The sequence below is a fragment of the Chelonoidis abingdonii genome, chromosome 4 (genome assembly GCF_003597395.2).
Source record: "Chelonoidis abingdonii isolate Lonesome George chromosome 4, CheloAbing_2.0, whole genome shotgun sequence".
Classification (NCBI taxonomy): Eukaryota; Metazoa; Chordata; order Testudines; family Testudinidae; genus Chelonoidis; species Chelonoidis abingdonii.
This window is the reverse complement of record NC_133772.1, coordinates 96,552,942-96,578,447: the sequence shown is the minus strand read 5'-3', so window position 1 is coordinate 96,578,447 and position 25,506 is coordinate 96,552,942.

The window sequence follows — 25,506 nt, the reverse complement described above, 5'->3', positions numbered from 1 at the left end:
AAACATAACTTGTTACATCAGCAGATTGATGTAGCCAAACAATCTGTGGAACACACTAATGTTATGGTCAGTCTAACTATTGCCAAAGTACTCAGAGCTCATCTATGGGCATTATTTTTAATGTTAAATTTTTAATATTAAATCCATAAAATACAAATGCAAATCAGTGAGAGGAAATGCTATTCTCTACCAGTCTGTAGAGGAAAATTTAGGAACTTTAATGGCAGAGATTTTTTAAAACATTTCCCCCCTGTTTTAACTAGTTTAGCCTAGTTACTTGACTACTATCGCTCTCTTCTGTTTTGTGGAGGCTTTGATCAAGCACTAACAAACCTTTCAGTATCTCAGACCCACTCACTTTCATTCAATAGCATTTTGTTCACTGCTATGTGACATAAGGCTTGGTAATGGATTCAGGATTTTAGTCCTGGACCAGTGCTGTAAACTGTATAGTACAGCATGTCAACCTCTGGGAGACAGACACTGACTTACAGTAATTGATAAATCATTCTTGCTGAGTGGTGATCGTTTGAGGCATGCTAGCTACTGTGCTAGCACAGATAGGGTGGAGTACTGGGAACCAAGGAACCTGAAAAATGACTTAGAATTTTATATGTTATCAAGAACAATATCACTCTGAATAACCAGTGATACAATAAAAATTCTGTAGCTTTCTTTGTGTAAAAAATATCAGTCACCTGTGATTGAAAAATGAATCAATAAAGTTAACCTAAGCTGTCAAATTTGATTTATTTAGAGGTAAACAACATTCTAAGAGGATTTAGTGAGACTGTGTTTGGCAAAAGGGTATGTCCAGGTTGCAACATTACGTAGATTGAATGTCCAAACATTTAAAAACTCTCTCATCATGGGCCTGAATACGAAAATGACAGCCTTTCTTTAGTGACCTTAGAATGTCCGGCTATTTGTCAGTTTCACCTTCTATCATGCTGGGATTAAACAAACGACAAGTTGTTGTTTTTCTGATTCTTAGATTAATATTGAACCACTAAGATGCAAATATGTTGGGATAGATCCTTGGCTGGTGCGAATCATTTGAAACAATGGAACTAAGCTGCATTACGCTACCTGAAGAGCTGAGCCATTACTTTGAATGGTATTATTTCTCACTCCCCTATATAATATCTGGCTAGAATGTATGATCAGTATATCACAAAATCATCACTATACTGCGCATCCTCCTTCAAACAGGTATTTATTCTAATTTGTAGCAGATTTCCTTTTCTTCTTTCCTTTTCTTCACTTTTAGTTATTTGAGAACCTAATAAAAACCCAAACACACGTATGAGGAGCAGATTTCCAGAACACTGAAGTCTGACTACACTGTCACATATAGGAGGCCACATTTTGAAAAATGGAGGCCCAAGATCAATTTTACATCTCTATTTACACATGCCATTAACATAAGTGTGCATGCAAATTAGGTAACTGACTGAATGTAAAAGCAGCTAGCAAGTTGCCTGGCTAAAACGAACGAAGGTAATTACATGCACAAATGGCAGGGTGCAATTGTGCACAGAGATTGAGCCTCCCTTTTAGATGATTTCGCCTTCTGAGACATTTTGTTCCTCCCCCAGGCCACTGTATTTCCTTATAATTTAACCCACTGTTGGGAGAAAAATGAATGGCCATAAGGTCAGTATATTCTTTCCTTTTACTTACCACATGCACATAGTTCTTACTGGCTTGAGCAAAGATGGATTATTAGCAGATACAGGAGCAAAACTTACACATATATATCCTAGTTCAGATCTCAAGCATAACATAGCTCTTTATTGAATATCTCCAAGAAACCTGCTTCTAATTACTGCTTCCAACTTCTGTGACTGCGTCTCAAACCCATTATACGCTAGTTGTGCTTGGCCTTCTGCTCAGAAATCATAGCCTCACGTGGCATTGCCCTTATGGTTCAGGGAGTGGGGCAAGTGGGGCTCCTTCATAAGCTGCTGGGAGGCAATAATTGCTATAAAAGCCATTTAAAACAATCATGTGTAAAATGCAATTGCCTTTGAGACAACAGGTGAGAAAATGTGATGACTGCTGTCTAAATGTCCCATTTGGGTGTTTTAAGTCATGAAGATCTTCCTATATAGAGAAAGAGAAGGATGTAAAATCATTTTTCTGGTCATTTTTTCATATCTTTAGAGTAATATTTTAATGTTTTGGTCAATGATATATCCTTATGCTAAATTTAAATTAGTCATTTAAAAGCCTGGACTAATATATAAAAATAATTTCCCTCTCAGAGAATCATGTAATGTGTTTCATTTGAACGCTAGTTCCTTCTTTCCTTGTTAGTTTGGTTACCAAAGACAGCTGTAACTACTCTCTTTATTAACACCATATGTGCTGAAAGTCCAATCCAAACATAAACATATAAAAAGAAATGGTGATCAGAACAGCAGCTTGACTTCTGATGTTAAATGCATCTGGTGGTTTTGTAAAGCAACTACCAAAACTCATTCATTCTTTCCAGTTCCCTTCAAGGAACCTTTGGGCACAAATAAGGTTTAAAACCTTCTTGAAAATTTTTTAACGTACTTTGATTAGGAAAAGAAGAGCGAGTACTCTTACAGCATAGAAAACTACATAATTTTAAATGTATGGTCCAAAGTTTTTAAAGGGTTTCTAAAATTAACTTAAAAATGAGTTCATACATTGGTGTGCATGAAAAATGTTTAATATTAAAGTGACGTATTTCCCCCAGGATTTATTGTTCAGAGTTGTTGTTTTTAAAATACTGCATCTCAATTTAGCATTTATGAAACTGTGAGAAATTAGCTACAGCCGGGGACGCTATTATGGGAAAGTGATTCCCATATATAGTCTATCAGGGTATCTAAATCAGGACCTGCAGAACACATGCTACTTCAACACTGGGCCTTTCCAGTGGAAAAATGAGAACTAAGAAGAGTCAACAAGACTCTTTTTCAATTGCAGCATGAGCTAACATTTGTGTCGACTATAGTGCTTCAGAGACTAATGGACACGGTACTAGCTTACGAAGCTATTGTGCCTCTTGGTTTGTTTTCTCATATTTTTTTACAAAAAAAGTGAGGCCAAATTCTTTATTCACTCCAGTGGAACTGTGCTGATTTACACTAGTTGAGGATCTGGCTCATTTTGCAAGATCCATGGATAAACCCATTGTCATACACATTGTTTTGACCTCACTGTCTGAGGCTGCAAACTCAGACTAGGTAAGTGGGCAACCATTCACTCAGCTATCAGTTCCCTCAGCTTGTGCAATAGTGTGCATGGATTTTAAACATTGCATGCCTAAAATGGCATTCTGCTAAATGCTTAGGTTTGTAGATTAATAGAGTTTAAGGCCAGACAGGACCATTAGATCATTTAGTCTGACCTCCTGTATAACACAGACCATTAAGTTTCACCCAGTTACCCCTGTCTTGAGCCCAGTCACTTGTGTTTGATTAAAGCATAACTTGTCTTTGGAAGTCTGGCTATAGTCAGAAAGGCATCCAGTCTTATTTACAAGACATCAAGAGAGGGAGTGTTGACCACTTCTCTTGGTAGTTTGTTCCAATGGTTAATCGCTGTGACTGTTAAAATGTGTGCCCTATTTCTACGTAATTTGAATTTGTCTGTCTTTAGTTTCCATTCATTGGTTCCTGCTATGACTTTCTCTGCTAGATTAAAGAGCCCTTTAGTACCCAGTATTTTCTCCTCAAGAAGGGACTTATACACTGTAATCAAGTTATCGCTCAGTCTTCTTTGTGATACCTAACCAGATTGAGCTCTTTAAGTATCTCACTGTAAGGCCTTTTCTCCAGCCCTTGAATCATTTCTGTGGCTCTTTTTTGCACCCTGTCCAATTAGTCGACGTCTTTTTAAAAATGTGGGCACTAGAACTCTGCATAGTATTCCAATAAATTGTAGGTAGTATTCCACTATGGTCTCACCAATGCCCTTTACAGTGCTAAAATCACCTTACTACTCCCTTGTTTATAGATCCAAGGATTGCATTAGCCCTTTATTTTATTTTCAGTTACTTATCCACTCTGACCCCTGGATCATTTTCAAAGTTGCTGCTTTACAGGATACCATCCCCCATTCTGTATATATGGCCTGCATTCCTTGTTCCTAGATGTATAATTTTGCATTTGGCTGCATTAAAACACATTTTGTTTGAATGGGCCCAGTTTACCAAGTGATCCAGATCACTCTATGACTGCTGTTTTCATCATTGTTTACCATGTTGTCAATAGTGTCATCTGAAAATCTTAGCAGCAGCGTTTTTATGTTCCAGATCGTTGTTGAAAATGGTGAATAATGTAAAGCACAATACCACTCCCTGAGGAATCCCACTAGAAATACTCACATTTGATGATTGTCCATTGACAACTACTTTATGAGAGCTGTCAGTTAACCATTTCTTAATCCAGTTAACTGCACTATGTATCAGAATGCTGCTGTTCTAAATGCTGCACTTAGTGCTGTTCTCAATGTTATCCAACAAAGCTTGACCCAGTGGGCATTCACACACCATCCCTCTTCCCCCCCTCCTCATCTTGGAGTTAAACAAGAGGGCCACAGGGTAGTTGCTCTGGAATTTAGGTCAGGCAGGCAGTCATGGCAAAAGTATGAAAATGAGCATAGCTCCCTTCACTGTGCTCCTGCTCACATATGTCATACCATCAGTGACAAAGATCGAGCAGCTAACAGCAAAGAAGAAAAATTGCAGATGATTCATAGACGTAGTGGAGCCGATCTGCCTTTGGAGCAACAGATTCACTTACATGACACAGTGGAATGAGTGAGATGGGTTCCGCTTCTACCATAGCCATCTCCTGATCTCGGATGTTTATTTCTACTCTATCCTCATCTAGGCCCTCCTGCTTCCTTTTCCTGTTGCACTTCTATTTCCAGAGGAATTAAACATCAGAAGAATCCTAATCCTCATCTGCACATTCCTCGAGAGCAGCATCAGCCGCCTCATCCTCTTTGGTGACAATCTGCAACTCAGCCTCTGGCTCTGTGAAGTGTTTTTCTTATTGCTAGGTCTTCTGTTAAAGTTCAGTAAATTAGATATATGTTTTTTTATCAGCAGCTCTCTAAGGGCTGCAGGCAGAACTGCCTGCTTGGGTGGTGGACTGTACTTAGGAAAGTGTGGCCTCTTAATAACAGTGACTCTCTTGGAAAATGTCTTTGTCTTTTGAAAACATATAAGCACATCTCCTGCTTCAGCTCTTGATCCTCCTCATTTTGTGAAGAAACTCTTTGATACTGCAACAGAACAGAGAACTCTAGTCTTTCTCGGGGGGGGCAGAGTTGCTCTTATAGAATAGTGTAACCCACACATCTCCTGCGTGTGGTTTTCTGTCCCATGTAGTGGCACCAAGACCACTTAGAGAGAGATTAATAAGTCTGCTTCAGCCTTAGCTAAGGGCCATGTGGTAGTGGCTCATGCAGTTAGCTCCAGAAGTCCCAGGTTCAATCCTGCCCAATGACTGAGGTCGGTCAGTGGTACAAGTGGGACAGAGCACCACACCCAGGAGGTGTGTAGGTTACAATAGCAGACCAATAATAAATGTAAGGGTTATTTGGAATGTCAAGTACCAGAGAAGCATCAGTAAAGAGAGGAAGTATTGATCTGTTTCTCCAGTTAAAAAATCAAGTGAATTAAACTAAAGCAATAAACTCCAATCACTGAGTTCCCTCAGGTCAAGGAAAGATTAAACAAACCAATAGCCACTCAGACCTCCATTATTTAACAGAGACACTATGTGAAGGGAAACTAGGTGGCAGGGCCAGCTCCAGGCACCAGCATTCCAAGCTGGTGCTTGGGGTGGCAATCTAACAAGGGGCAGCAGTCCCTGTTGTTTTGTCCCCAAGCAGCGCGCCGAATTACCGCCGCAGGCGGGGGGAGGGGGGCACTCTGTGTGTTCTTAAGGCAGCAGGCACATTTCCGCAGCCGCGGCAATTTGGCGGCAGCTTCTATGTTTAGCTGTCTGGGACTGCTTCAGTTAAACATAGAAGCTGCCACCAAATTGCCGCCGCCGCGGAAAAGCGCCTGCCACCCTAAGGGTACAGGGACTGCCCCCACCCCCGCCTGTGGCGGCAATTCAGGGCGCTGCTTGGGGCTGCGAAAACTGTAGAGCCAGCCCTGCTAGGTGGCTGGGACTAATTCTTTTATTTTCCAAAGTACTCTAACAGCAGCTTCTTTCCTGCAGTTCTGTGAAGATGTAGTGATAAATGTCCTGTGCTTGGAAAACTGGTTGTATAAAATGGAGGAAGCAAGTTATATGAGGCTTCTAAAGAACATTTAGGAGGAAGAACTTCTGCATTAGAAAGGCAAATCTCATTGAACATTATGGGAATTTTGTCATGCACGTCAGTGGGAGCAGGGTCCACAGTCTAAGGTTCCAAGTTTTGCTTCTTTTGCTGATAGAAAAAATAACTTCTTACAAGACCTATGCTAGTGGTTCTCATCTTTTCCATACTGCAACCTCCCTGGGATCTCCTTCCATCTAGTGGGGACCATTCGTCCATTTAGCAGGTAAGAAGAACAGGACGGTAACAGCCCATAACATTTTCTGACACCCTCACCTATGGTGATCACAACCCCCTAGATTGAGAACGCCTGACTTCTGCAATACCTTGGCAAACAACTCCCCCTGGCTTGTTTGCCAGGTAGGTTGGTGAAGAAGATACTGGCAGGCTGGCTGAAGAAAGTATTGTTTCTACAATATCCTCAAACATATTAATTGCTATGAACAACTGTTACCAACAGTTAGCTGGGTTACTTTCTCCTCTTATCACTCTGGACCTCACCAGCACCATCACAGGAGGTGTTTAGGCTATTTATATGCAATCAGCATTTTCTTTTCTGTTAGAAAAGGGTTACTAGACATTCTGTATCATACTGAATTTCCCATATCTCAATGCCATGTAAGAGGGTATGTCTCATAGCGGACATGTGAAAGAAGAGCTGGATGACATCCCTAGAGTCAGCTAGCTTATTAAAACAAAGAATTAAGTGGGGACTACCTGGGATCTTCTATCCAGTTAGGTTATCATCAGTCTCCAGACTGAATTGTGCCAACTGACTGCAGTGTGGGAAGATGGTGCCATCAGGCTAGAATGGTGTGACATGTCGTAGTTGGTGGGTTCCTCTGCTGGCTCCCAGTTCCTTTTACCTCCATCCTTCTATACACCCATCAGTTTCCCCACCTGATGCAAGGAGGGAAGAACTGTGCATAGGATCATACCTCTCCCTCACCCTTATGTAGCATGCAGTGCATAGGATCATACCTCTCCCTCACCCTTATGTGGCATGCAGTGCATAGGATCATACCTCTCCCTCACCCTTATGTGGCACAAAGCACTAATTCTTGCAATGCCACAGTTGACCTTATTTTTAGATTCTAATCTGGCAACTGAATTGTCCTTCTTGTGCCCTTGACATAAAGGAGCTTTGCCACCCATTTATTTCACAAGGGGCATGCAATTAATTGAAAGGGACCTTCAGCTTATGATCTGTTGTACAAACCAAAATCAAAAAAATTGAGGGCATTGTTTTTGATTATCCACATTCATTTGTGTATGGATCTGTGCTGTCTCCAAATCAACCACTTGTAGCCCTTTGCACTATGAATTCCCCCCCCTCCATCAGATATAAACTGCATGGTCTGGCATACATAAAAATGGCCTTAAAAAAATCCGAGACGCTTAAGGAGGTTCTTTGAGAACATGGCTGTTTAGGGTCACAGCACAAAATAGTGGGGTTTGGTTTCATTTTAAATTTTCCAAAGTCCTCTTTTTTTTTTAATTTGAACATGCATACACGAATTTTAAAGGGATTATTTTCAGCATTAGTTCTGCATTTTTCAGCAGTATCTCACTTTATGATAATATATACTGTCACATAATGTCTAAATGGAATAAATTGCCAGAAACTCAGGTAAAATGCTGCTAAGTGTTATACGAATCCTAAATCATTCAAATTTCCATTCCCCCTCAAAGAGAAACTTAGAAATATATAATGGTGTTCAAGTTCATTTCAGCTATTTAGAACCATTAGTCCAGCCCTACTTCTACAGTATTTTGGATTTTTTTCTGACATTTGAGAAAACTAACCAGATTTTGGACTGACGAATAATCCTTGTTTAAGAGAACCAGCTGGCTAAAGCAGAAAGAAAACAATGCTCTAGTTTTACATCCATACATCAGGATTCTGTTTCATAGTCTGAGAGTTCAACAGACCATCCCAAAATGCACTGAGATACTCAGATGGAATTTAATGTTTTGATATAAGAAAGAAACACAAAGTCAGAAACCACTTCTGTAATCTAAACTGGAAAAGGCAGCTAGAGTGCAATTTGCTAATCGTTTTATTTAGGCAGGTTTTTTTGAAAGTATAGATCTCTTAATTTACAGTTAACTTTATCAGATAATCTATATGTGCATATACAATGAGTTTAGTGTTTTCAATCCAGTCCCTCATGGACAGTAATCTACATCATAAAGACACCATACATAATTTACCTAAATTGGCAGTCTCGCCTTAGAAGAGTCTTGCTTAGAATTGACCTACAGCAACCCCATAGCTGAATTTCCTTCATTCCATCCCTGCCGCCTCTCTTTAAACATGTGGTCTGTCCTGACCGAAGCTGAGATCAATGGCAGGGCAGTGTAAAGTGCTGTTACTACTGTGTCCACTTGCTCTTTCTCTGGTTTGAGAATGAATAAACAGACGTCCATATTAACAGTCCCTGCTAATACCCTGAACACAGCTTGTGTTTAAAAATGTTTTTCTCTTATTATTTGTATCCATGAATGCTTGTTCAGTGATTTGTAGCTGTAAAGCACTACATGAGTGCTAAGTACTGTATAATGATTACATAGGCACTACAATAATACTAATAATGATATAGCGCTATAAGTGTATAGGGTGCTTTGTAATAAGTAGAATGTACCAAAGAACAGAACCTGTCCCATTAAAACTTACAGTCCCCATGCTACCCTCCTGTAGGGAAGTCCTTGCCTGGGAAAAAGTCAACTGAAGTCTCTGCATCTTTGAAGGCACTGATATCTTGAGCCTATTTTACCTGTGTGAGGGATTGGCATTGTTTGGTGTAACCTCCTAAACCACATTGTCATGTGAGTGGAACTGAAAAGAGAGAGGATCAGGTTTCAAGAGGAAACTAGATTAGGCAGAAACCAGAGGCTCAGGAATGCAGGAATGGGACAAGCTGCAGAGCCTCAGCATGTAACACTGGCCTCTCAGCATGTTTAATAAAGCTCTGTTTAACATAGCTCTGCCTGCTTGTCATATCACCCACTGCTAGTAGTGAAACACACATGGAGCCCAAGAACCTGCAGGTAAATCAGGATTTATATCAGTGGATCACAGGGCCTCCACAAGGAGGGCCTGCCCTACCATGCTGCTCTGCAGACCTCTCCCAGCTGGTAGCACATCTATCAAAGGGAGCCTTGCTGTCATTTAGATTTTCTTCTTCTCATAGTTGCATAGGAGAGGAATAGAGACAACACTGAAGAACTTAATACTATTTTTAGCAACATCAACTCCTGCATAGATTTCTGATGAGGAATCCCAAAGCAAACCTGCATCTGATCTCCAAGTCCACTCGTGAAAGTCAACAGAGAACCAAACACATGAAATACATGGCATCATACTTACCATAGATGGCATGCCATGCTGGCTTAGTTCCCACCAATTCCCAAAAGAACCCGTTCTTTCCTGAGTCATATCACAAAGGAAACCATGAACACTTAATGACAGATTTTGATGCTAAATTTAATTTGTCTGTTTGGGATTCTATGCTGCCTTGCCAGTTACTGATTTTTATCAGAGATAGGGTCATTTGAGGTTTTCGAGTGAAATCTTGGCTCCATTGATTAGTTAGTGCAAAACTCCCTGTCATCGAAGTCAGTGGGTCCAGGATTTCACTCTTATCAGTTTGTGCTTTCCAGGATCCAGAGTTTGGAGACTCAAGTCCTGAAATATATAGTTTTGTGGGGTTTTTTCATGGACTATGTTAACTGGAATCTGTATTTATAAAAAATCCAAGTAAAAATGTAATTTAACTATCTTAATACAGTGTGTAGACTGAAGATGCTATAAAGTCATGTGGCTTTCAGCAGATGTGATCCATAAATTATTGAGTAGAACATTTATAGAAAACTCACTGTAAAAATAGTTGGGGGAGTTGCAATCAGATCATAAATTGAACGACTTTATTTACTTGCAATAGTCCCTGACAAATTGCAGTCCACAGGAAAAAAATCCATAATTTCAAACCATTTTGCACAATTGACAGCCCCAGGAGAGGCAAAGATTAAGGAACAGAAAGATTCTCTAGCTTGCTAGTACTGAAGACTCACTTGTTTTCCCTTTGCTTACAGTCATTAGACTGGAACTACAGACTATATTATTCAATTAGTGTATATCTTTGGTAAACTACCTAGAGGTGTCTCAATGTTTTTTTTTAAAAAACCATGTAAACTTGTGTTAGTGTTGCACCAGGTACTTGCTTATTATTGCACCTAGAAAGTCTTTTGTATGGCTCTATTCAATGTACAATACTTAGAAAAAATCATAGATCATGCCTGACATTTAATCCCTTTGGTGTATATAGCACACAGTGTATGATGTAAGTGTGCTTCTGCACAAACATGATGGCCTGTGGCACTCTATTGTTAATACTGGGAGTACCTAAAAAGAAGTAGACCGTGGAATATATTGTGGTTTTCCTCAAAGAACATTCAAAATCATAATTTTTTAATCCAACCAGGACATATCTTTTTTGAGTACAAAACATAGTCTGTGCTTGCAAATGAAGCATTTTCTCCAAGTCACTTTCTGATTCCTAGTCATAAAAGGTCTCCTCATATGATAGTAAAAAGAAGTAAAATCTGTCTGTATATTTAAAAATTTGTTCTAGATCTCAAAGATTCTGATATATATTAATAATTTTACCAGTACTGAAAACAATGCCTGCAAACAGTCTTTTAAAATGTGAAAACTTTTACATTCACCTATGTTAGTTATTTAACATTCACAAGTATTTGTGTATGTTCATGGGAATTTTTGAGAAATGGCTGTTTATGGTACAAATATGTGCATTTGTTTGTGATAAAATACATTCATGAACATGAGTATTTGTTATTCATTAGTTACTCTTTATTATTTGTTAGTCTTCTGTTTGAAACATTGTGATAATCAAAAACAGTGTACAGAAACAGTACTATGTGACTCAGGTGACCAGTCTTTATGAAGAACATGTTATTTTGCAAATAATCTACAGCCTATAAACTAGCTAACTAACAGTTTTGAATAAGAACTATGTTAGCAGAAATCAGGGTTGTTTTGTGAAAAGAAAAAAGTCTAAATTGCATTGAACATTAGTCACAATGAATAATTTGGCTAGCTCTGATTTTTACATCGAGATCTGACACTTTCTGTTTGAAACAGATGTATAGGATAGCCATGCTGTATAATGAGCAATGACAATGAGTGTTGTTCAAATATTGTCATGGACACTGACTGTCTTAGGCCACATTCCGATTGGCTGGTTAGGACTTTATGATGATGTTTCACCTTTGTAGCAGCTTCCAACAGTGAAGAGCTAGGATTTCATTACTGAAAAACACACTAGAAAATCCCTGTACTCATATTAAATGGATTGGCAGACATATTGTCCTTGGGTAACCTAATAAATAGCATATGCAACTAAGAATATGATTAAAGGGAACCAATGAGGCAATAGTGGGAAAGTAGGGGGTACACAAAAACTGTTACTTAGAAAGTTTCCTCCAAAGTACCAAGCTGCTCTTCTACCAGCAGTCTGGGACCCTCCACACTCTCAGAGTCAGATACACTGGTTTATACCACCCGAGTATCTCTAAATTTACTTGGGCTACACCAACTGATACCTGATGAGAATCCGGTCCTTCACATTGTGAAAACTAAATTGGGAGATGTTCATTATTCTAAATGTCATTTTCACAATGAGTAGAATATCTGTGACCAAAAGTGCAGTTGAAAGGTAAGTGGGGGGTTAAAAGAACAATGGAGAATAGGTTCAAATAACCTACAGTACATTAAAAAAATGGGGGAGGTGGGTGTCTACCAGGCATAAAATACTTGTGGCTGGCCCAGGTCACCTGACTTGGGTTCATGGGGCTTGGGCTCCAGGGCTGTTTGTACAATGCCTAATAGAGAAAGAATCTGATCCTATTTGGGGCCCTCTGGACACTAGTGGAATGAAATAATAATAATTATCCCTAACCTAATTCCTTCATCCAAAAGGTTTTTTAGGAAACATATGAGAATAGCAACACTATGCATTATTAGGCTATTGGTGTCCTTGGGTGATGGAAGACACTGTGTGTTTGGCTACCGTATTGCACTAGTGTCATAAGTAGATAGGTAAGGGTTAACTTTCTTTTACCTGTAAGGGGTGGACAGGGGGGAATCAAGCACCTGACCAGAGGACCAATCAGAGAACTGGATTTTTTTTTAAAGTCTGGGAGGGAAAGGAACTCGGGGTCTTTTGTTTTCTCCCAGCTATGGATTGAAACAGCTTTTCTGCTAACTCCAATCTCCTTTCTAATATTCTACTATCAAGTGTGAGTACAAAGGAAACCAAGCAATAGGCTGTTATGTGCTTTGGTTTGTATTTACATGGGTGTAATTGCTGGACTGGTTTAAATTGGCTATTTTTTTTTAATCAGACTGTGTATTCTAAATCTTATGAAGCAAGAGCCGTTGACATCTTAATGCGTGGGTTATAGTTTTCTGTATTTTCTTTCTTTTTATAAATTTATTCTTTTTAAAACCGGGTTGAAGTTTTTTGGCTTTTCTCTGATTAGGCTACAGAAAGGGGGGGTGGAAAATCTCTTTATTGTTAGCTTTTCTATGGTCTTGAATGCAATCGCCAAAATATTGGTCGGAGGTTGATTGGCCTCTTTTGCTGCTTTGTACTTCAAGGAGTTATTAATCAGATACTGCATGCCCAGCTCACCCAGGGAGGTGAAGGCTGGCGCTATCAGATAACGAGGGGAGACAAGGGGGAGGAACTTGTTTTCCATTTGAGATAGGAGCCCCGGGTCTGAGTCTTGGGGGGGTCCCCCAGGGATGAATTTTGGGGGGCTTCAGTGTACCAGGCACTGATTCCTGGTTGGTGGCAGCGAGATCAGAACCAAGCTGGGTATAAGCTTGGGGGGAGTTTCATGTTAAGCCCCCAAATTTTGGATGCTAAGGTCCAGATTTGGGACAGAGGCTTTATCACAACTAGTCATACACCAATAGCTTGCTAATGCTCATCCAACTCTCTCTTAAAAAATTGCAGGCACCGGGTAGAAGTTCTTATTAATTATTATTTGTATCCGACCCCATGTTCCATGTGGTTTCATTTATTTTGTGGGAAACTGGTTGATTAAGATTAGTAAACCACTAATGCCAATCTACAAAAGGGACAATGTAGATCCTACTTTGAGACAGCAAGAATTCCCACAATGAGTTTTTTATTTTAAGTTAGACACTTAGACTATAGATTACAAGATGCTCATTGTCATGCAGATGGTATAATTTGCATATAATGCTGAGTACAAAAAAACCTAGTGTATAATACTAATGAAACAGAACCTACAAATCAGTTTCCCAGAAATGAGAATTAATAGAACAAGCAATAACATATTCATTTCTGCAGGACAACTAGAGTAACACTTGAAAACGTTCCACATTACCAGATAAATACACCATTCATTTTTACAAATGGAGTCTGTTTCAGTTCTCAGCTGTTGGATGATGATTTGACTTGAAGCAAAGGCAGCATAATTGGGTAACAGCTGAAATGTGCTTCATTTGAGAAGAGCTGAAAGATCCAATGCTGGATTTCCAGGAGTGTGAATTACAATTCCAATAATATCAGAAGCTACTAATTCTATTCTTTAGAAGTGAGGACATAAAAGAAGTTTTAGGTTTTCTTATTTCAAGCTTTAATTGAGATCTAGGTTGTAACTCATTTTCATCCCTGAATGGGTGGTAAAAACATACACAGCAGGTAATTCACACTACCTCAAAAACTGTTGGTGCCGTAAGAAGACTAATCATGGTAAGCTTCCAGTAGCAAATTATCAGCTACAAATTAAAATCTTGCCTCATGTCTGCTATAAGCAACCTTTCTCCGCCCCCACCAACACACACATCAATATTAGTAACTGTTGGATTACAGCAGGATATGAAGATTGGGGTTTCTGTTTTGCTGTATTAAAGATAGCATCAAAAGAGTGAGAAATGAATAGCCCTACAAGACTGTTACATGTGGGAAGAAAATGTGAAGCTGTGGATTTTTTTAACATTCTGAATTATGGATTACACTTTTAAAAACATATTTGGTGAATTTTGAAGTTGTGAGACAAACTGACAAAGAAGCAGGATTTTTTAATAATAAATATTATTTATTCTCTTTAATTTAAAATTGACCTCACCAGGGCTTGATGGAAGGGGCTACATGCTTGAAAAATAAGGACTGATCTCTCCTCCTGCATACACACACACTACCTTGGCCCCTAAGTATAATGTGCCCTTAACTATAATATGCTGTGGCACTCTGAATCTGACAGCCTCCATCTCAAATGAGCTGTTTCCCAGTGGCTGGGTGCCCCTGTTCTTCCTCTTTCTACAGAAAGTGAACATACTGCATCCACCACACAAGCCCCTCCCTCTCCCTACGGGCAGACTAGTCAATAGATTGAACTCTCCAAGAGCCCTGTAGCACTTTGGAAACCAACCAGCAAGCCTGTCTCTAACTCCAGCAGTGTCCCACTCAGAGATAACATGGAGCTCCACCTCTCCTTGGACTATACCCTTGATTTTATCCCCCTACCCCTGTTCCCGAGCCCTTATCTTTAATCCTCCCTCTGCACCTATCATAGTATTCAAATCTGCACTAAATTCAAAGTTAAAGGAAAACCAGCCTTCACTCACATCCCTGAGGGGAGGCAATGTGGAGAAGGCACAGTGGGCCGAGTTAAGAATCGTGTGCCAGATATAACATGGAATTTTATTGTTTTGTGATTTTATAACACAGCCTCGATTTTCACATTTTTGGGGTACATTTCCTCTCTCTTTCATCAGGGCCTTTAATTTTTTTAATGGAATATTTCAAGTCAAGTCATCGAAAGTCCAATATATTATTATGATGGGAGTCACTAGATGGCACTGTTGCACATAATCTGGCTAGTGGTTTTTCTTAGCATGTATGCAACCCACAATCTTTAAAGAAATCCTGTATTGTTAGGTTTGTGATGGGGGTGGGGGGTTGAGCTGTTGCATACAGCAAGAGAGTTTGCTCTTTGCCTTAGTCCCTCCAGCTACAGTCAATTCAGAGTGCAGGCTAGTTTCAAGGAAACAGGGACTGTATTTGGGTTGAGATTTCTGAGAGAAGGGAGTGCCTGCATGCTGTTTGTGACCACCTCTGTTCATGAATGGATGTACATTGTGTGAATAAATTAAGTTACAATAAGAAAATAACCTGGCTCTGTGTCACTAATGATCATTTTATCATTTTACTTCTGAGTCATATAGGCCTTGATTCAGCAAAGCACTTAAGCATATGCTAGTGCTTTGCTGAAATGGAGCCATATTCTGTAGCATAGCATATGTGATGTCTTTTAATTAGGGGAAGCTGATAAAATGAAACCTTACTCAAACAGTAATCAGAAACCAAGCTGACATTTGTGAGCACCAATGAAGACTTTTTCCCTCCAGTATCTTTCACTTTCAAATGCTTTTGCGCTGTTCCTGATCAGAATGAATACAAAAGGGCTAAAATACCACAACATGGGTCATTCTTGTGCTGTTTCCCTTACATCTGGATGCAGGAAGTGCCAGAGATCTCATGAGATTTCTAGCCAAATTCAATGGTGCGGGGACAATTTTTATAATGGGGGTGCTAAAGGCGGAAACTATGTATTTGGGTTATTACTACTTCAGGCCAGGGGGTGTGGCAGCATTCCCAGAACCTCTAGTTCCAGTACCTGTGGCCAAATTTAGAGGACCAAAGAAGTTCAACTAGTTTAGATCAGGTGCTGATAAGCATCTGAACTTCAGGATTCTTCTCTTAACCAAACTTCAAATGTCTTGAGGTTTTTCAGTCTTTACTGAGTATGAAAGAGAAGAAATGTCTAAATTGGTCATCTTATGTTTGGGCCTCAGTGAAGCCTAGGCAACCAAAAAACCCTGCAATGGCTGAGTTTTATTTTCAAGGTTCCTGACTGTTCCCCATGAGAGTTAAGTTGTACATGAATGCTCATTAAATCCACTAAGATAACTGTTTGATGTGTTACTCAATAGATGAAACATAAAACTGTTCCTTAAAAATCAGTTAAAATTGCTTGGAGGAACAACAAATTCATACATCAGCCCGTGCTTTATGTTCTAAAGTGCAATTTCCAGGGCTAAACTAAAGCAAATGTCATACCTTTATTTTCGTAAAAAGTTATGCACAAGTCTATTATTCAAAATAATCACATAACTGGGAAATTCACTGAACAGCTACCTTTCTGCTCAGCGGGGTGCCATTTTATAGACTTTAAAATTCACTAAGTTCAAGCGGCTTTCACTCTCAATAATACATGTGCTAAATATGTCACATTAAAAGTGCTTTTGCCATGTAAATGATCCGTTTTCACATAGAAATGCTTTTAAAAAATCTGAGCTCACTTTTTTGGAAATTATAAGTGCATTGAATTTCATTGTTCTACAGAACCATGCAGAGTTGATCGAAGTGAACTACAATGACAAACCAACCCTTGTCAGCCCTTCTACTTATCTATCATTTGAACTGTCAGAAGTATATATAGTTCTGTTTGCTCCTACATATTTTCTATTCGGTTCAGAAAAATAAAATTTGGTGTATGTGTGGGGAGGGTGAGGAGAGGTCTTTTCTAGGCCTAAGTGTTAGCAAGCAGTTCTGTGGATAAAAAGTTAACATTTCGCTGCAAGACTCGTGGTTACATGTTAAACTGATTTCCCAAGCTTGTTAATTTTTTCTTAGAACTCAGCAGAACTTCTACCATTGCTTTAATGCTGAAAGATAAGGCAAATGTTTTACAGGTGATTTAGGGTGCTTATCCTCTGAAGAACGAATTCTGAATTCTTATGCGTAATATGAATAAGACTGTAGGCATAATCCCTGTTTCATTATTCTAATGCTTACTGAACAGATTCTCCCTAGTATGTATACTGCAGAGTGAGATTCTTTCATGATAACTTATAAATTGATTGTACCTGTTCCCTCTTTCTGTAACTCCATGTAGAGGAACTTGATAATCTCAGCCGTATCCTGCTTTTAAATATCTTTTTGTTCTTTCTTATTATAATAAGTAAGGCAACTTGAATGCTGTTTGGAAGTCATTACGTTACTTTTCCAGTTAACTATAATACAGTAAGTGGCTGTAGGGTTTCACTAGAGATTTATTTAAGAAAACAAATAGTCAGTAATACTTGATTCTTTCTTTAGATACAGAAACAAAATTTGTGGGATGCCTAAAATAAATGGAAAGGCTTGATAGCAGGGAAGGAAAAGAAAAAGGATGGAAAACAATTATATATGTCTTTGTCTACATTAGGAAATTAGGTCAGTTTAACTATGTTGCTCAGCGATGCCATTAAATTGATCTAACCACCAGTGTAGACAGTGCGAGGTCAATGGGAAAATTCTCCTGTCGACCTAGCTACTGCCTTTTGGGGAGGTGGATTACCTATGCTGATGGGACAATCTCTTCCATTGGCATAGATAGTATCATTGCAGAAGCACTACAGTGATGTAGCTACATCAGTGCAGCGGGGCCACTGTTACCTAAGTGTAGAAAAGCTCTTGGTGTCTTCTTGGGATGTTTGATAACCTTTCTTATATTGGACCATATAAAAACATTAGATAGAAAACATTTTTATTTCTATTATTGGATGCATGACTGCGTTTCAATCCTGGAAATTTAGGATTTTCCACACTGCTATGTGGTATCTAATGGCCAAGTCCCAGCCCCATTTTCCCAGGGGCCCAAAGCCCAAAAGGAAATGCAGTGCGTTCACTGAAGGGAGGTGTCAGGCTTTAGAGATTCCATGCAAGTTTGAAGAAGAGGACATTGTGGGTGGAGCAGGGCTGTGGTCAGTGGGTCCACACACAGCGTGAAACCTCTTGGCACGTATGATGGGATGTCCACCCCACATTCTCCCTGAAGGGGTTAATGGAGGCCACACAGGCCAATTAACCTATTAGGCTGAAGGCTGAGCAGAAAGCCCTAAATAGGGGAAACTCACCTGTGCGGGAACAGGTGGGGCTCCTATAAAGCCAGGGAGCTGATCGAAGGAAGGGGGCTGCAAGGAGGGAGTCTGCAGTCACTCTCTGGGAGAAGGGATGCATGTTTGGGGGCTCAGAGAGAAGTAGCCCATGGTTGCTCCCTTGGAGAAGAGAGTGGAGAGGGTGACAAACCCCAGAGAGCACCGAGTGCTGGGGTAAGAAGCCTCCTAGGGAGTAAGCAACAAGGTTGGAGACTCAGCAGAACTTGGCTCTGTGTTGTAGGGTCCCTGGGCTGGAGCCTGGAGTAGAGGGTAGGCCCAGGTTCCCTACTCACCTCCGGGAAAGTGGAACTGGTGGGACAGTAAACTGGAAGATTGCCTAGGTCACTAAAATTCAGATGCTCTTGACAGATGTGAACAGCTGGGGAACCTTCCCACCAGCGACTTGGTTCCTGGGGTAAAGTAGGGGGTGGGAGGGAACTGGGGTAAGAAGTTGGGGGAGCAGAAAGGACTCGAAGTGCAGTGAAGGAAGATCTGGTGGGCTAGGGGGCAGGACAGATATGTGAAAGATGGGATATCATCCAGCTCCAGGGTGCAGTCATACATAGAGGATCCAGTACTTACCAGAGAATATGACACCAAGCACTTCTTCCTGGCTCCTGTCCTATGGGCCTGGCTGGGATTGGCTTGCTGCTCTGGGCTTTATGACCTAGTGCATGGGGTCACAGGCCCACTAAAGTTTGGCCCACCCCACCTGGCACATGTGGTTGCAGCCCCACTTGCTCAAATTTGGCTTGGCCATCCCCCTGCCCTGTCATCATGACAGAGGAGAAGCTGGGCCAAACCTGAACGGTGCTGAGGCCTCATGTACTAGAATGCAATGCCCAGAGCAGGGAGCCGAGCCCAGCTTTCTGGTGACCTGAAAGGCTCAGAAACCTTGGAAAGACCTAAACTCAAATGAAATGGAGTATGGATTTCCAAAAAGTGGCAGCCTTATCTACTCGTTATTCATGTATTCCTGTCATAAACAAGTGTAGCTGTGCCACTTTTCATGGGCACCAGACATTTAAATGCCATACAGGCTATAATAGCAATGCAGCCAATCGGATTCTACAGAAATTACTCTAAAATTCTGTAGTGTTTAACAGAAAATATCTTTTCTACAGGTTTTTTTTTAATCCTCTGAGAGAATTCTGTAGTACGGATATAATTCCCTATTACATTCTGTAGTGTAGCTAGATAACTTATAGAAAGTTAATAATTTTCAAATACATTTTATAGAATTTTAGTAATCAATGCACAGAATCCCCAGTGATGCAGGGTCAGAAGGAAGCACAGTACATACTGTACAAGATTTTATACCTTGCGGGGCTAATTCAGCAATCCATATGTGTAGTCAACATCCAGAAACAACATGGGGATTTGTAACACTTGGGCTGTATGTTCACAGAATGTTAATTATACTCATTCATTAGTTTTTCATTTGGAATAGATGTGGCATTGATAATGTTTCTTGTATAACTTCCCCAAGTGTAATTTAATACAACAATTTTAAAAGGCAATAGTTCTGTGCAAATTATGTGACCTCCATTTGGTGTTTGCCAGCTCCTGGAACTCTGGATTAAGCATCTAGGGCAGAAGTTCTCATACTGTGGGTCAGGACCCCAAGGTTGCAAACCCATTTTAATGGGGTTGCCAGGGCTGGCTTAGACTTGCTGGGGCCTAGGGCCAGAGCTGAAACCCAAGACCCATCACCCAGGGCCAAAGCTGAAGCTTGAGCCCCACTACCTAGGACCGAAGCCTGAGGGCTTCAGCCCTGGGTGGCAGGGCTCAGCTTACAGGTTCCCTACTGGGGCTGAAGCCCTAGGGCTTCAGCTTTTGCCTCCCTGCCCGGGGCAGTGGGGCTAGGACTTTGGCTTTGGCCACCCCACCTGGGGCAGTGAGGATCGGACTTTGGCTCAGGATTCGGTCCTCCCTCCTGGAGTCGTGTAGTAATTTTTGTTGTCAGAAGGGGATTGCGGCGCAATGAAGTTTAAGAACCCCTGATCTAGGTAGTCCTACCTTATAGACTACAACACCAATGGCTATCAGAGCCCTCTGACACCATTTCCCAGCATGCTTGGAATCAGTAATGGACACAGACTGGACTAGAAACTGCTGCTGAGGCTAATAGGGAGGCTTCTGTATGGGGTGACTGGAGAGGAGCAGGACAGCTTAGAGAGTCTTTGGGCTGGTCTACACTACGGGGTAAAATCGATTTTAGATACGCAATTTCAGCTACGTGAATAACGTAGCTGAAGTCGAATATCTAAAATCGATTTACTCACCCGTCATCACCGCAAGAGATCAATGTCCACAACTCGCCATGTCGATTCCGGAACTCCGTTGGGGTTGGTGGAGTTCCGGAATCGATATAAGCGCGCTCAGGGATCGATATATCCCGTCTAGATTAGACGCAATATATCGATTCCCCGAGCAATCGATTTTAACGCTCCAATACGGCGCGTAGTCTAGACGTGGCCAGTGATTAACTCCACAGAGGAAATCTTTGCACTGCTGTTGGATCAAGTGCATGGATCAGGCAGGTCCAGCCCCGCAGAGACCAGCATCCAGACTGGCAGAGATCCAACCTGGCACTGGCTACCCAGAGCCTGATGAGACATCCACATTGACACAGGATTTTGCTGGTGGACCCCAGGTCTATGGAAAAGGGGACACTTGAGTCCTTGCAAACTGGGGTCCTTCTTTGGTATCTTCAATCTCTTTCGCAGTGGGAAAGGTGAATGGATTTAACAGAGCAAGCTGAATTCTTGACGAAATCAGTGGAGTTTATGCACTAGACCCACTTAAAACACATGGAATGGGGATGCAGGGCAGATAGTGCCCCTCTCTGATGTTACATTTTAATAAAGCTGAGGCCAATCAATTAAAATCCATCCTCGTGACTGTCCTCATTCATATCCTGATCAAGTCCTGAAAGTCTTTTATCTACCATCTGTGAAGCACTGTTCATAAGGAAAGATAAACCACAGAAGGCTCTGCCAACAGATGAAGATAGTTGAAGATACTTTGAGATCCTTAAGATATTAAAGCTGCAATCATTCCAGTAGGGATATTTTAGTATTACAGTAAGTGACAGGACCAGAAATTCTTAACTGAATTCTAGGCTTATCATGTATATTTGGATACACATAACCCTATATGTTACTGACAAAACGATAGAGAGATGTACCCTCAAAGCAAACTGCAAGAATAAAGTAGGAGTCTTTGTATTTATTGTGCTACTGGGTGGGTGCATGCTAATGAATAACAATATTGATGAATGTACAGCAACATCCAAGTCATGTAAGAGGTATACACTTAACGGAACTAAAGCTGAGCAAGAGGACTTCAAAACAATTTCAAGGCAGTGTGGGTATGTCTATGCTGCAGTAAAGCACCTACAGCTAGCCCACATCAGACGACTTTGGCAGCTATAAAATTGCAGCGTAGATATTCAGACTCAAGCTGGATCCCGGCTGAGGGACCGTCCCCCATCACAGGCTCCCAGAGCCCAGACTTCAACCTGAGTCTGAACAGCTACACTGCAATGTTATACCCTGGAAGCCCAAGCCCCACGAGCCTGAGTCAGCTGACATGGGCCAGCTGTGAGTGTTTTACTGCACTGGAGATATTGTCTATAAATCTTTTCTCTCTATAGAGAAACAATGAACAAAACTCACAAGAAAGCTAATATTTTCCATCAGTGACATATGATAGTATCACACTTTCCTCAAGAGTAGCTTTTTAATAACGCAAGGGATAGTTTGAGAGGATTAATTGAATTGATGGTGTTGCTGACCTTATGAAACAGAATGTTATAGCTCTGCTGATGTGTCTGAAGATCTTAATTGCATATAAACAATTTCCTTTCCATACAAAAGGTTGCCAGACCTTCAGTGAGTTACAGAAATCTTTATCTTACTTTTTTTTTTCCCGGCTCTAAAAGTTCTAATGTACCTGCATGGAACTTGATTTCTCTTAAGCCACTATATTTTTAATTGTTCTCAGCCCTCCCCTTTCTATGGAGAAATAGCTCTGAAACTGCAGCTCATACCAAACTATCATTGTAGACACTACTTACTGTTAGGGGACTCATCAGCTAATGAATAGTGTTATTGTTCTTTATTTACAGGATACATCCACCAAAAGAATTTGAATGGCATAATCGGACAAGTACAAACTACATGAGCCGTCCATTGGATGAATCATTCACCTGAATTTTACAAAAGGTTGCAAAAATCAGCACCTGAAAAGGTGTTTTTAAAAGAGTCCTTGTGGGACCTTTCTTATATTTTAAAGTAGTAGTCTTCAAAATAGCATATATTAGAGTCACATGTCCACATCTATGTTTTGGGAACTAATTTTAAACTGACACATTTATCCACAATAGAGGCTACACAAAGGAAAAAGGGCCAACATGGTATGGGCACCCATTGTGACGCCACAGGTAAGGTTGAGTTGAGTTTTGCACTTAATGAAGAGATTCAACCTCGTCTTTACGTGTGAAGAATACAGCCTATCCTCCCCAAACCCACAGCACTCGCTCTTTGGACACAGAATGAATTTTCTGAGAATTTATGTTGATTTGGTTAGGAATGCTGCTAACAACAGAGTTGATGTTTCCATAGGTAGCACTCTTCACATTGACTCATTTTAAATACTCTGACAAGGTGTTAGGTGGCAGTATGACACTGGAAAGGGAGGGGTGAATCCGTGTGACCAAGGGGTATCCCTAACTGGTACAAAGCCAGCATAATTGGCACTATGCCATCCATTCCCACACTCTGTTTAGGAGTTTGGAATAGCCGGGAGTGCATGTGCCAGGGCAGAGGCGTCAGGGTAGAGTGCATGTCACTCTACCACATTCTCCGCCAGCACAGCAGCTAATTACTTATTTTGTAAGTTCTTTGGGTTGGGGACCATTTTCTGTTGTGTTTGTACAGTGCTTGACACAACGGGGTCCATGACAGGAGCTATTAGGTGCTACTGCCATATAAATAATACACCCAGGACCAATAACAGTGGCTGGCTGCCAGTGTTGCTTAGAGTAGGGTTTTTTGGGGGGAGGAGGGTGCACAACTACTCCAGAACCTCCAGTTTAGTGCCATCGTTCCATCCCACTGCTGTCTCAGCTGCACTGAATCTGAACTCAGCATACTGCAAGACTGAGCCCATTGTCTTTCAGATCACATGTAAAAATAAGGACTTAAACACTTGGATTCATTAAACATCCTATGGCTGTTTTTTGTAATAGTAGAGTTGTCAATTTCTGTGTCCTGTTGAAATTTAAATCTGGGTAATTGTTATATTCTGCCTACTCACATTTTTCTTTCAATGGGATGTTTATATTTCTTCACTTCCTGTTTTAAGCTTTGAACAGTGTTTTTGCAGGCTGGAAAACAGCTGCTGTGCTCTACCCTAGAGGTAGCTGATTTTAATAGTGATGAAATGTTTCCTTCATAGCTAATATTATTAAATGTGAAAGCTCAGCCCACAAATTTTTAACATGATGGCAATTTTTGCATTTTAAAGTTACCCATTTTGTTCTTGTAGCATTTGCAAATAAGGAAACGTATTTTTAAATAGATCAAAATATGAAAAAAGTTAGACAATGTTTTTACCTAAAGTACAAAAAAATCCTGCTAGATTAGTAAATGCTTTGAAGGTACCCAAATATTTTCTGGTGCTTCTGTTTTAAAATACATTATTTGCCTGCTTTCTGTTTTCTACTTGCTGCATAATGACATCTGCTGGAAGAGGAAGAGGTCACTAATAAAAAGGTGTTAACAACTGAGATACAAATTGAAATCCAATCTGGACAAACGTATGTTCTAGTCTCTACCAGTTACTGCCTGGAAGCATCATGTGCACTAGATAGATGGGTAGATGAAAAGAGTATAAAGAAGTGGTACCTAAAACATGTGGAAAAGCGATATTTAAAATTACTGGATAAAGAGGATATGTTCTATGGGTTGGGATTCAAATAAGTTTCCACAAAAGTATTCATCTATGGTGCGGGAAAGTGGGGACTTTGTATACCAGCTTTACATTTTAGCCTTCAAATGTATAGGTCATTGCTTCTGAACAAGATCAGAGCATTAAAATAAATGAGAATTATTTGTTTATATTCTTATAGAACCTAGAGCCCCATTAATGCTGGGGCCACATAATGCTCTACAAACATATAGCTCCTGCCCAAAAGTGCTTACAGTCTAAATAGACAAGACAGATAGACAGTGGAAAGAAGGAAGTTATCATTATCCCAATGTTACATATGGGAACTAAGGCACAAAGAGATTAACTGACCTGCCCAAGGTTATACACAAAGTGTGTGGCAAAACAGGAATTAAACCCAGACCTCAGTCCCACTCCAGTGCCTTGGCACAAGATTACTTTCCTCTCCACAACACCAAGCTTCTTTTGTGGTTAAGGACTGAATAGAACTGAGGGAACTGAGGGAAAGAAAGAGATAAGGATGACCACAGAGAGAAAAATGTAGCAAGATCATTTTTGAGTAGTTATTAGGAAAGTATAGAGATAGAAGGAGACTAGATCCTGTAGCCCATCTAGAGTTCACTATGCCTACATAAATATCCCAAAATATTATTTGCTTTCTTTTTTGCTTTTTCTTCCGAGCACTGTAGTGAATTTACAGTATTCTTCTAATTACATTATATGCATCATTCTTCTGCACTTGTGAGAGTACAGTATATTCTCTTTTCCTGTTTTCAGCTCTAACTTTGTTACTTCTCTTTTGAATTGCTTAATAGTGGTCAGGGAACCACAAAAGTTTCACAGTTCAGGTTCACTTTGGATATGCACCCCTATCCCCCCAAATATCCACATTTTATCTAATCTAATCTTGTAATGTCTTTTCTGAGATTGACCCCATTTATCTTTGGACTTCAAGAGGAACCCCAAGCCTCTCTTTCATGCCTACATCTTCTCTTAATATTTCTCCAAGAAGCCATTTTTTGTGGGTGGGAAGGTTTGAGAGGCCATGGCTTTTGGTGTCCCACCACATAAAAGGGACACATTCTGATTCCAGATGCTGAGGAAATGCAAAGAGGAGACCTCCCCATTAGCCCACAGAATAGCTCCAGAGCCATCTGTGATAGCTACTTCAGCCCAATACACAGCACATTATGTGG